This window comes from Catharus ustulatus, chromosome 15 (genome assembly GCF_009819885.2).
Source record: "Catharus ustulatus isolate bCatUst1 chromosome 15, bCatUst1.pri.v2, whole genome shotgun sequence".
Classification (NCBI taxonomy): Eukaryota; Metazoa; Chordata; class Aves; order Passeriformes; family Turdidae; genus Catharus; species Catharus ustulatus.
In genome coordinates, this window is record NC_046235.1 from 11785646 (window position 1) to 11797138 (window position 11493).

Sequence of the window (11493 nt, forward strand, 5' to 3'; positions counted from 1 at the left end):
CATCCATAGGGTGAACAGGGAGAAAAGTGCTGTGTAACTACATGCCACATTATCCCACCCAAAGCATCCAATTTCTTTTGCTTTGGTAGGACTGCAGGCTCCCTCAGCAGCTGGGGGGCAGAGAGCTGGGACAGGGGAGTGACAAGGCTGCCTCAGTCCCCATCCCCTCCTTGATCCAGCCCAAAGTACATCTGCAGCAGGTGGGTGAGGTACAGCTGCAGATCTGCCTTATCCAGGGAACTGGTGGATATTTCATTGTGCAGTGATTTCACAAGGACCAACATGGTCATCTCCAACAGAGCTGATGGTGAAGAAGGTGAGGACTTTTCAAAACAGGATTTAAGCCAATATGAATAGTAACAACCCTCTCTATCTGCTGCCTCTGCCCTGTGTTAAACCAGCTTTTCTTTTCTTATCTGTCACAGCTTCTACTGCACAGCTGGAATTCCTCAGCCTGGGGCTCCTGGCCCTGCCACCCAGCATCCCTTTCCTGCTGGGAGCTGCCCTGCTCACCCACTGGCACCACCAGCCCCACATTTCCCTCCTCCCTTTCCTGCCTTGCCACTTCTATGACTCTAATTTGCCCATGTCTCTTTGCCCCCATCTTTGCTGCATCCCAGCAGCTTTGGCTCCTCTTGCAAAACCCAGTTACTTGAGTAGAATCTCTTGACTAAAGAAAAAGTATTCTCCAGAAAGAGCCAGTTCACTCCAAAGCTTCATTTCTCCAAACCTGGCTGCACCTAATTCCAGACTCCTGGTTCTCCATGGGTACGTAACAGCCACTGCTGAACAAACCTGGAACTAACACTGTGTTTTAAATGTCCCCAGCTCTGAGCACTGCTCCCAGTCCTACATCAGAGGAGTTGGAGGCTTTTCCCGGTGTGTCTCATCTGCTGCTGCACCTCTTCACTCTGAAGAGAAAAGGTGATGGGTTCAGAGGTGTAGAGACTTTGCAGGATTACAGCTCAGAATACTGTAAGTGCAGAGACTTACAGGATTCTCAGTGGCAGCTGAGAAGGAATCACAGTCCTGGGCAGCAGCTGCTGAAGGAGTGAGGTGTGAAGGCCTTTGGAGATGTGGTGGAGTGAGAAGGTGTTTGCATGGCAAGTCAGAGCCCATGTGCTTGGATCAGCCCACCGCTAAAAATAATCCCCTGTGGAACGCAGAATGGCAACAACAACAACAACAACAACTGGATGGAAGGATTTTATTTGTTTCCTCTGTCAAAAGCAGTGATACATGCAGTTGGCACAAGACTTCTTAGGCTTTAGAGTCATAAATATTCACATGGAGAGAAATTTAAGTGACAGCAGAGCAATGAGGACAAGCATCGCTTAAACCCCACATTTACCTGAGAAGGGAGGGACAGGTGTGGCAGAGGCAGAACAAGCTGGGACCTCCTGGGTTCAACTTTCTCCATCAGCTTTAATGAATGCTGGAGCCACCTTCACTTCTATTCTTGCTGTGTGGTTAGTTCAAAAGCAGAGCTGAGAAGCAGCTCAGCTCCATAGCACTAATGAGTTTCAACGGGAGAAAAAAATATTTGAGGTAAGAGATGTGAGGATGAGAAGCTCAAACACTCTCACCTTTTGATCCTTGAGCATATTTACACTCATGTTGGTACTGAGTAGAAGTTGCTTTTTCATTTAATCTGCTTGAGGGTGGTTTGGAAATCACTTGTGAGCATTTTTATAATTGCAGCTTTCCAATGCTGTTTCTCATCTTAGCTGCTGTTGAGCAAACAGCCTGGTCCCTATGCTCTCTGCTGTGCCAAAACGTTTATTCCTGGTAGCAGTAATAATTAGGCTGGTATTGCTTTGCAGTTTTCTCAGCTACATCTCCTGACTGGCTATGGAGACAGACAGGCCAGGCACCAGACAGGTGGGTGAGTTTTCTCTGACTGCAGGAGAAAGTGTCAGTGGCAGCTTCTCTGATGAAATCTCTGTGTGGCAGTGAGGGATGGCCTGGGCATGTGCCCATTACCCCATGCCAGAACCTCCCAGCCTTGTGGGAATGCTTCTCATCCCATGTAGCAATAGCATCAACATTAATTGTTTGTATATGCTGTGTGCTGGATGGTTGGAACATGCACATGTGTTTTTTCCACGTTTCAGTCTCACAGCACGAAGCAAAGCTCAGTCAACATCATCAGCATGGTCAGGTAGGCGAGAATACAGAAGCACAGGTATGAAGGGAAACACAAGTTATTATTTTACATTCAGGTTCTATTGAGCACCAGCCCAGCATCCCTGGGCTGCCCCTCTGCCAAGGCTGCTCTTCTGAGCCTGCAGGGCTCTGTGTGGGCTCATGGGGCTCCCACACCTGAGCAGCAAATCCTGTGGGTGCCCGTGGTGTGCAGCCTGGCTGGGACAGTGCAGAGTCCATCATGATGCCTGTTTCTTTACAGCTGGCTCCACAACAGCCACAGCACTGGCATGGCAATGCCTCCAGGGCTCCCAGCTCTCCTCCTGCCAGCAATAAGTTCAGGAGTAAAGGGAACAGAGTTGTGCCAGGGTAAACACCAGGAAAAGCCCCACCCAAGGTGTTGTAATATTCTCCATGTTGCCCTCCAGCAACAGACCTCATAACAGACTTTCTATGGTTTTAAAGAAATATTTCTTTATGCTACTGCTCTAATGGATGATCTCTGCAGTGGGATCCTGGTGCTGAGGCAGGGATCTATGATGGGTGTCCCAGTAAATGTGTGTGTCAGAGAGAGTGCATTTCTACTGTCCAAGCCATGGGCAAAGGGTTCCTTTTTGAATAACTGTACCCCAAGTGTCAGCAACATCTGGCTGCTTGGCATTGGCTGGAAAGCACTGGTATTTCACTGTTCCCACTTCTTCTCCAGCACAGATGGGATTTGTGTTCTCTCCAGCTCTCTCCAGCTTTTCTTTGTGCTCAGGGCAGTTCTAGGCAGTAGGTGGGAGGAGATGCTTTATGAACTGTTGCCTTTCCAAAATGAAAACTGATTGCTGTTTCCTTAGCAGATGAGACTCTGAATTGTCCCTTTGCTCACAGATGAGGGAGATGATGGATCACAAGAGTCTGCCTGACTCGCATGCATGTTCAAGCCATGTTTTCTGTGTGAGGACTCCAGGGAGAGCCACTAGAGCACAGGGTGGTTACATCTTGTGAATAAAATTATTCTAAGCAGCTACTTCTTCACACTTCAGCAATGGCTGGGAGCAAACAAGCTTTTATCTTTGCTTCTTTCCAGATGCATCTGTGCTCTGAAATCCAATTATGGATAGTGGCTTTTTTAGGTACCTGGAAAGACTCAAAATATCTCTGCTTAGTGGGAACACCACCCATGACATTTTTATCACAATGAGAATTTTCTCTTCTTTCTTTTTTATCTATGCCTGGTATATTGAACAAATTCAGCCTGCCAGAGCAGGGCAGGGCTGAGTTTCCTACCACCTTTCCTCTGGCTGAGGGTGCCAATGACTCTTCAGTGTTATTGAACATGGGGCCATTTTCTTTCTCACTGTGGTTATTCCCTAAAACTGTTCCCTCATCCCTTCTGAGATACCTCAGCTCTGAGCATACTGCTTCCTTCTGAACTGGTCTTGGGGAGGGAAGCCTGGGAAAACTGAACACTCGTGGAAAACTGGTTTTCCCTGTGGATTTTTCTTCCAGGATTGTGGGATGGAGGTCACGATTTGGGACAGAAGAGTTGCACTGTGAGTAACCAGTGCTGGCACTTTCACCATAGGAAGAAGCCTTAGAGGAGCAAATATTTCCTGTGTTGGTGTAAATTTGTTCCAGGGGGTCCTCTCTGGACCAAAAGTCTGTTTCTCCAGGTGGGACTTTTCCCAGTGGCACCACATTTGAGATGAAATTGGTCAGTTTACATTTTGACCTTTCCTGCTGTGTTCCCACAAGCAGTGGAGAACCTGACACATCTTCAAGGCCCTTGAGGGTCTTTCTGTCCTTACCCTTACGTCTGCTTTCCAGAAGGGCTGGGAAGGTGGGTCTGGCGAGGTGGCAGATGGATTGGATGTAGTCATCACTGGAGTACGAGTCTGGGCTGGCTGCAGCACTTCCATACTTTGGGTTGCAGCTTGGATCCTCCATCGCTTCCTCGTGGGTTTCCCGGATGGTTGGGAGAGGCTTTGAAAGGCTCAGCCTGATCCGGGGTGCCATAGCTGCAAAGAACAGAGCAGACAAGATCAGCATGTGAAAACCTGCTGTGCTAAAGTAATCCTGGGCTTGTTTCTACCTGAGCCACCTGATGCTTTCTTGTGGTAAACACGGCTGTTAAAAAAACTGCATTTTAAAAGTTTGCTGGCAGTATTTTTGTATCCATGGCTTCATAAAGAGTTTCATAAATGTACCAAAGAAGCCAAGTCATTAAATGTGGCACTAAATAGAAGGTTCATTAAGGAGATCAGCAATGGTGCTCACCCCTGAAGCAATGCAAGGGAGCACAGCTGGAGAGGTGTGGGCAGGGGCATGAGCTTGTCTCACTGCCCTTGTTGGAGTAACAAGGCACAAACCACTCTCCTCGTTCAATGCTCCATGTCTGCTCCCTGTGACAGGGCTCTGACTTCACCCTGAGTCCAAGCAGGCAGGGGCTGAACCCAGCAGGAGAGGAGCTGCCCTGCCCCTGTGGGGAGCACCACCTAAGTAAAGCAACATTACAGCGGTCTCTTCTAGAAGCTGTAGGTGAGAATGTACAGAGTTATTTATGTCCGTAGTTCATAAATGTAGTTATGGAGAGGTAGGTCCTTCCCTGAGTGTTTACATAGAGTCAAAAGGATTTAATTCATGTCCTTTATATTCCAATGTAAATATATTCTCAACTCCTTTTAGGATGGATTTCCATCAAACTGCTCAGTTAAATATATTGAATTACAAATATTTCAGTATATTTTGTGCTGCAGTGTTTTCTAACTGTACTGATTTTTTTTCTCCAAACACTCCCCCCTGTGCTTTGCTTATCTCCCCTTCTGGCAGATATGACTACATAGCCTGGATTTTTTTTTTTTCCTGCTTCCCCCAATGAAATTTGTATGTGACTAATCTGCAGACACAACATAGCTTTGTTGTGTGATTAAACGCAAAAGTGCTTTACCAGCTATTTTAATGCCTTGCTTGCCATTGCTGGAAATAAATCTGGCTTTGTTGAACCTCCCTGCAAAGCTGCAGATCACACAGGGAGCACAAATGAGCAGCTCGTGCCGAGCCCAGGGCAGGGCTCGCTGGGTGCCCATCCCTCCTCAGGCTGCTGCTGGCTCTCACTGGTTTTTCTCAGGTGCTACTGGTAAAGCTAGCCAAGCTGGGATTCGCTGACCTGACAGTAGGAGATGCTTGTTTTAAACCTTAGGGCCTTTTTATTATCCCTCTTCCTGCCTGCTCTGTTTCTCCCACGTCCTCAAGCCTTGAGGAAAAGGTTTGTTCCTTCCTTCCCTCCCAGCCCTTGCCTGGGCTCGGCAGTGTCAGAGTCTGGGCCCGGATACCGCTGGTAAGGGACAAGCGATGAGGTGTAAAATCACCATAGCGCTAATCAGTAACTAAGTCCTGCTAACACGCCCTTCCTCCGGAAGGAAATCAAATTACCTATTTGCAGTAAAACTCTTGCGATGATGGGATGGACCAGGTCCCGCCCGGACGCGATCCCCTTCTCCCTGGGCAAGGCGCTGGCACGGCCGAGGTCACCTCCCCATCACATCCCCGCTGCCCTGCAGCTTCCCTTGCACCCTGCCTGGAGCATCCCCGGCTGCAGCATCCCGCTGTTCCCAGCGACCCCCAGGCACAGCCCTTGGCCAGCCCCCCTCCCTTACCTGCGGGCTGCGGGCACGGGCGGCTCTCGTCTCCCCTGGCTGCAGCTCTGCCCCGCTCCCTGTTCCAGCACGGGAGATGTGCTGTCTAACACTAACCCATGCGCCAGCTCCCTGCCTCAGTCAGCTGATCCCGCTGCCTGTTTTGTTGCTGTTGCTAAATATATCCGGCTGGCTGCCTGCCCTGCCCGAGCCGCAGCCGCCGGCGCCGGGGCAGCCCGCGGCCCCGCCAGGACGGGCAGAGAGCATCCCTGCGGGCACCGAGCATCCCTGCGGGTACCAAGCATCCCTGCGGGTACCGAGCATCCCTGCGGGCACCGCACATCCCTGCGGGCACCGCCAGGACGGGCACCGAGCATCCCTGCGGGCACCGAGCATCCCTGCGGGCACCGAGTGTCCCTGCGGGCACCGAGCATCCCTGCGGGCACCGAGCATCCCTGCGGGCACAGAGCATCCCTGCGGGTACCGCACATCCCTGCGGGCACCGAGTATCCCTGCGGGCACCGCACATCCCTGCGGGCACCGCCAGGACAGGCACCGAGCATCCCTGCGGGCACCGAGCATCCCTGCGGGCACCGAGCATCCCTGCGGGCACAGAGCATCCCTGCGGGCACCGCCAGGACGGGCACTGAGCATCCCTGCGGGCACCGCCAGGACGGGCACCGCACATCCCTGCGGGCACCGCCAGGACAGGCCCCGCACATCCCTGCGGGCACCGAGCATCCCTGCGGGCACCGCCCGGCGACAATTCCCTGTGCCAGGGGCTGAGGGACTGCGGGGCCGTGCTGGGGGAGGGGAAGGGCTGCCTGTGCTCCGAGTTGTGGTGGGAACAGAGGAGCCGTAGTTCCTTCATGCTTTATTGATGGAAGGGGAATCTTTAGGGTTTGGGGCTGTTTTTCTTCCTTCTCTGCCTTATTTTGTGAACAAATTTGTGCTGATTTGCCCAAGAGGCAGTGGGTGTTTGCAGCTTCATTAGTGCTGCTCTCTGCTCTCCTCTGTCCCTGCTCCCATTCTGCTCTGAGCCGAGCGTTGCTGGGCAGAGCTGTACATCCCTGGACTGAGCCACACATCCCTGAGCTGAGTTGTACATCCCTGGGCAGAGCTGTACATCCCTGGATTGAGCCACACATCCCTAGGCTGGGCTGTACATCCCTGGGCAGAGATGTACATCCCTGGATTGAGCTGTACATCCCTGGGCAGAGATGTACATCCCTGGGCAGAGCTGTACATCCCTGGGCAGAGCTGTATATCCCTGGGCAGAGCTGTATATCCCTGGGCAGAGATGTACATCCCTGGACTGAGCTGTACATCCATTTTGCTGTGGAGGCACAGCAGCAGCTGGCCCTGCCACAGCACCTCCCAGGGCTCTGCTCCTCCAACCCCTCTCTCCCACTGCTCCCAGTATCATCCCTGTTCATGTTTCTCTGAGAACACACAAGTGCATTACAGAAAATTGCTTTGCCAGGAGGACTGGCAGCATCTGACCTTGTGGTTCCCTGGGCAGCAGCAATTTGCCTTTGTTTCCTGGCTTATTAACATGCTGTAAACTGATTGCAATTCTGGAGTGACCCCGGTGTCCCTCTCATAGCCTCTCTTGCAGCATCATTTTGCGTGGGGAGATGAATTGTTATGTTGCAGCAGAATCTTCCTTCTGTACTTATTTCCCAACATTGTCCTCAGAGGCAGCCCCAACAGCTGCTGCTTTTTCCTGGGGAATAACCATCCCACACAACATCCCTGTGTGCCCAGGCCAGGGAGTGCAACTGCATTTCTGAGCCTTGCTGCTCCCCACAATGCCTGTCCTGACCTGCTCGAGTGATGAAGAGAAAAACAGAAATCCTACATTAAAAATCACTGCTTTAGTTTTAATGCAAATATTCTGTGTTAGAGCATCCAGGCTGGAATTGGCTGTAACAGCTGACTTAGTCACCCAATCGCACATTCATCATTCAGGGTTTTTTTATCTCCAGTAAAAAGAAATAAGCAGCTCAACAGACTTGTGCATCCCTTCAGGATATGGTTCCAAGCAGATTATTTTTTTCTGGAAACAGCCATTGCTCAGCATTTCAATATAACAGGTATGTAATCTTAAGCTGTTTTTTTTCTGGACTTCTGGTGCCAAGCAGCTGAATTTGGCTGAAGTGACCCACAACCTTCATTCATTAAATTCACTAACAGCTGGGATCATGCTGCAGTAATTCAGAATTACAATTTTTCCTTCTTACTTGCAGGAAGCATGATTACCATCAAAAGTAAAAAACTCTTCAGACACCAGCCATGCTAAGCAGCTGCAGTATGGACCTTGGGAAAAACATTTTGTGAAGAAGATCACTGATCTGGAAACAAACTCCACATGTGCAGATGTGCATGGAAAAATTCTCTCTTAAAAAAGTGTTCAAGATGCTCCCTGGTAAGTCCCTCCCCTCTGCTGGAGTTGCCTCCTTCTCAGAGGTCTGATGGAGTGAACAGAACATGCCAGATGGAAGGGACAAATATAATATACCTTTTTTTCTTTTTTTTCCCCCTCAACCACAACCATTTGGGTTCTTCTCTCATCATCTGCACCCTCAAAAAATCTTAATTTAAAAGAAACAAGGTGGTGCAAGTTTGAATGCTTCTTGTAAGAATACCATAGGTTTCTCCCAACAACTTGTGAGGATGGTTCTGGATAAATCAGCCCAGTTTCCTGTATTTATATTCTCCAAGAGTGCAGTGAATCAGCATTCCTGGGTGTGTGAAAACTGTCACCAAATGGAATTAATGGCAAAAGAAAACAGGAACAGCAGCAGTGCCTGAGCTGCAGAGGAAAACAGCAGTTGTTAGTTCTGCAGGGCTTGGTTGAGTGTCTGAGATATAAATGCTGACAGTCATTTTTTTGTTTGGTTTCATGTTTGTTAGTTTTTGGGGTTTTTTTTGGAATGCTTCCAGTTTTGGGGAAATCCACGCAGTTCAGCAGAGTTGGGTAAGTGTAACAGAGGACTCTCCTCTGGGCATTTCTGATGCTTGTTGCCTCTTGCCAGGACTGGGGGAGAGGCTTAACCTGACACTGAGCATCTCCACACCCCAGTGCAGGTCCTTGAAGGTGCATCAACAACCTGGAAGAGCAACTCCTCTCTTGCATGTGGGAGAATGACTTTTTACAGAGCAGAATGGGACAACGGGGAACTGCTTTAAATTAAGAAGAGAGATTTAGATTATGAAAAAATTCTTTATTGTGAGTGTGTTGAGGCACAGGCTGTGCCTCAAGAGGTTGTGAATTCCTGGAAATGTTCAAGGTCAGGTTGAACAGGGCTTTGGAGCAACCTGATTTAGTGGAAGGTGTCCCTTCCCATGGCAGAAGGGTGGAACCAGATCAGCTCTAAGGTCCCTTCCATTCCAAACCATTCTGTGATTCTGTGTTTCCATGTTTGTCATTAAAAGTTTAGGAAAGGAAAATGTTTTGACCTGATTTGTGCCAGATTCCAGATGCTTTGTGTTCTCTAATTACATCCCCCAGTCCATTAATCTCCTGTGCATTACAGCAAGCAGCCACTGCGGTACCAGTGAAGATATTGCCATAAAATATTAATGAGCTGTTTTTCCATCTAGACAGAGTTGGGTTGGAATTGCTGCCCCCCACAGCTGTTACCTTGACTGCAGCTCACACAGCAAGTGGTGGTGGCCACGTGTGCCAACACTGTCACTGATGCACACAGATTTTCTGGGAGTTCCTGGCTATTTCTTGCTCTCTGCAGGTGAGGAGGCAGCTGCTGCGAGGGCTGGGTGGCTATAGCACATTGTCCCAGGGCACAAAGCTTATTTGTAGGATCTGAGCTCCCCATCCAGCTGGGAACATGGGTGGAGTCCTGTCGGTAGCTCAGAGGCATTGAGGTACTTTGTTTCATTGGAATAAATTAAGCTGGAAATGACTCATGAGCCTTCACTGGGAGTTTCCAGGCCATGGCATGGTCGTGGCTGCACTGGCAGTGGTTGCTCATGGCCAGCAGAGAGGGGGAGTTCTGTGCCAGTGCAGACTTTTCTTAAAATACTTCACAGTCTCAGAAGCCCAAACCATGGTGACAACTTGCTGGCAATCTCCCCTGGGAATCTCCCCCAGGCTATTTATTTAAAATAATATAAACATTTTTATTTCTGCTATTACTGATCTGCCTCTGATAAAATAGCATCTTTGCATGGATGCATTTCTCGTCATCATTTCAGATCATACATGTCCCAAAGTGCCTGAACACTGGTGTGGATTGGCCCCTCCTGGACACACCACACAGAGGCTGGAGCGCTGAGCCCCGTGAATTGTTGCAGGTCTCAGGGAGGGCAGCACTGCCATCACTTGAAAACCTTCTCCTGCCTGGGGTCACATGAAACCCCCTGTCCTGCCAGCAGCCCTAAACAGGTTTATCTTTCCACAGCTATTGTGTTTCTTTTATTAAAGATTTTTTATAATTAAATTACAATCATCAGTGGAACCTCCTGTAATGTTACTGACCTCTAAACTTTTTTCTGGAGGAACTGGGGTGTGTTTAGATGCCCTAAGAAATAACAACCCCAGAAAACTTGAGTTATTTTCAGCGATTTGGGTGGTGGGATTGATCACGGCTCTATCTCTCCACTGCAGGTGCTGTGTGTGTTTCTCTCCTGCAGGATTCCTCCTCCAGCCCCCAGCCACAGTCAGGGCACAGACAGCAGCACAGCAGCACCTTCCATTACATCCACACTGTGATGGGGACTGGGTTTTAATCCATCTGGCCCTTCCTGAGCGCATCTCAGCAGATCAGGGGATTTTCCAGGCTGGGATCCCAGTCCCAGTTTCCCAGTCGCTCTCCTTGTGCCGTGCCACCATCTAGCGGTGACTCCACCGAGCCGGAGCATCCCCGGCTGCCGGGAGCCCGGCGCTGCTCGGTTCGGCTCGGTTCGGCTCGGTTCAGCTCGGTTCAGCTCGGTTCAGCTCCATCTGGGGGTGCTGGGCCAGCACTCTGCTGATGGACCATAAACCCAGCAGGATAACGAGGACAAGGCTTCTCCCTGCTCTGCTCTGCTCCTTCCTGTAGTGCGATTCTACAAGTGCTGGATGCGGTTCTGCTGCTAAAGGAGGAGGGACTGGGAAAGGTGATGGGAGGGGCAGGGGGAAAGCAAAGGTGAGCAATGCACACACACATATCCACATGCATACACTGTCCTAGGGGAGTTTCCAGGCATTTATCTCCCAGGAAGGCTCAGCAGCATTTTTGGACCCCTGTGAGCAAAGCCAAGCGTTGAGCCAGAACATCCTGGGGGAGGCTGGAAATCATCCTGTGTCCCTCTCCTGTGGGAAAGGGGAGCCAAACTTGCACGGCACTCTGGAGGAGCTGCCTTTTGCCTGGTGTAATTAAGAATAACCAGAAAACTGCTTTCCTGGCCTGGAATTGCAGCTCCTTGAGCTGCTTTAAAAAAAAAACAACTTTTCTCAGAGGCAGATGATGGTGAAAAGGACTAAAAGTCTGATGCAGGGCAGGAAAGGAAGAGAAAGTCTCCCGTGGGTGTCATCTTTTGGCATTTAAGAAAGAATGAGAGAGAGAGAGCAAGACCAGGGGGAGGGAGAGGTGTTGGACATGACTGACCCCACCTTGAGTGGCCCTTGTGTCTGGGGTGTGCACGTGAGACCATTTGCCATGGCCATTCTAAAAATCTCAAAATCTATGAAAGCAAAAGGCAATTAAAGATGACCCTTGTC

At 49.9% G+C, this 11493-nt stretch overlaps 1 long non-coding RNA gene across 2 annotated transcripts; it reads left to right on the plus strand.

Moving 5' to 3' along the window:
- Positions 1-7068: 7068 nt before the first annotated feature.
- LOC117003246 lies at positions 7069-11222 on the plus strand. 2 transcript variants are annotated; one of them, XR_004419490.1, is made up of 4 exons: positions 7069-7864; positions 8018-9520; positions 9987-10176; positions 10399-11222. It is a non-coding gene; the product is annotated as an uncharacterized LOC117003246 (long non-coding RNA). The 2 variants fall into 2 exon arrangements; XR_004419491.1 differs by lacking the exon at positions 9987-10176.
- Positions 11223-11493: the final 271 nt, after the last annotated feature.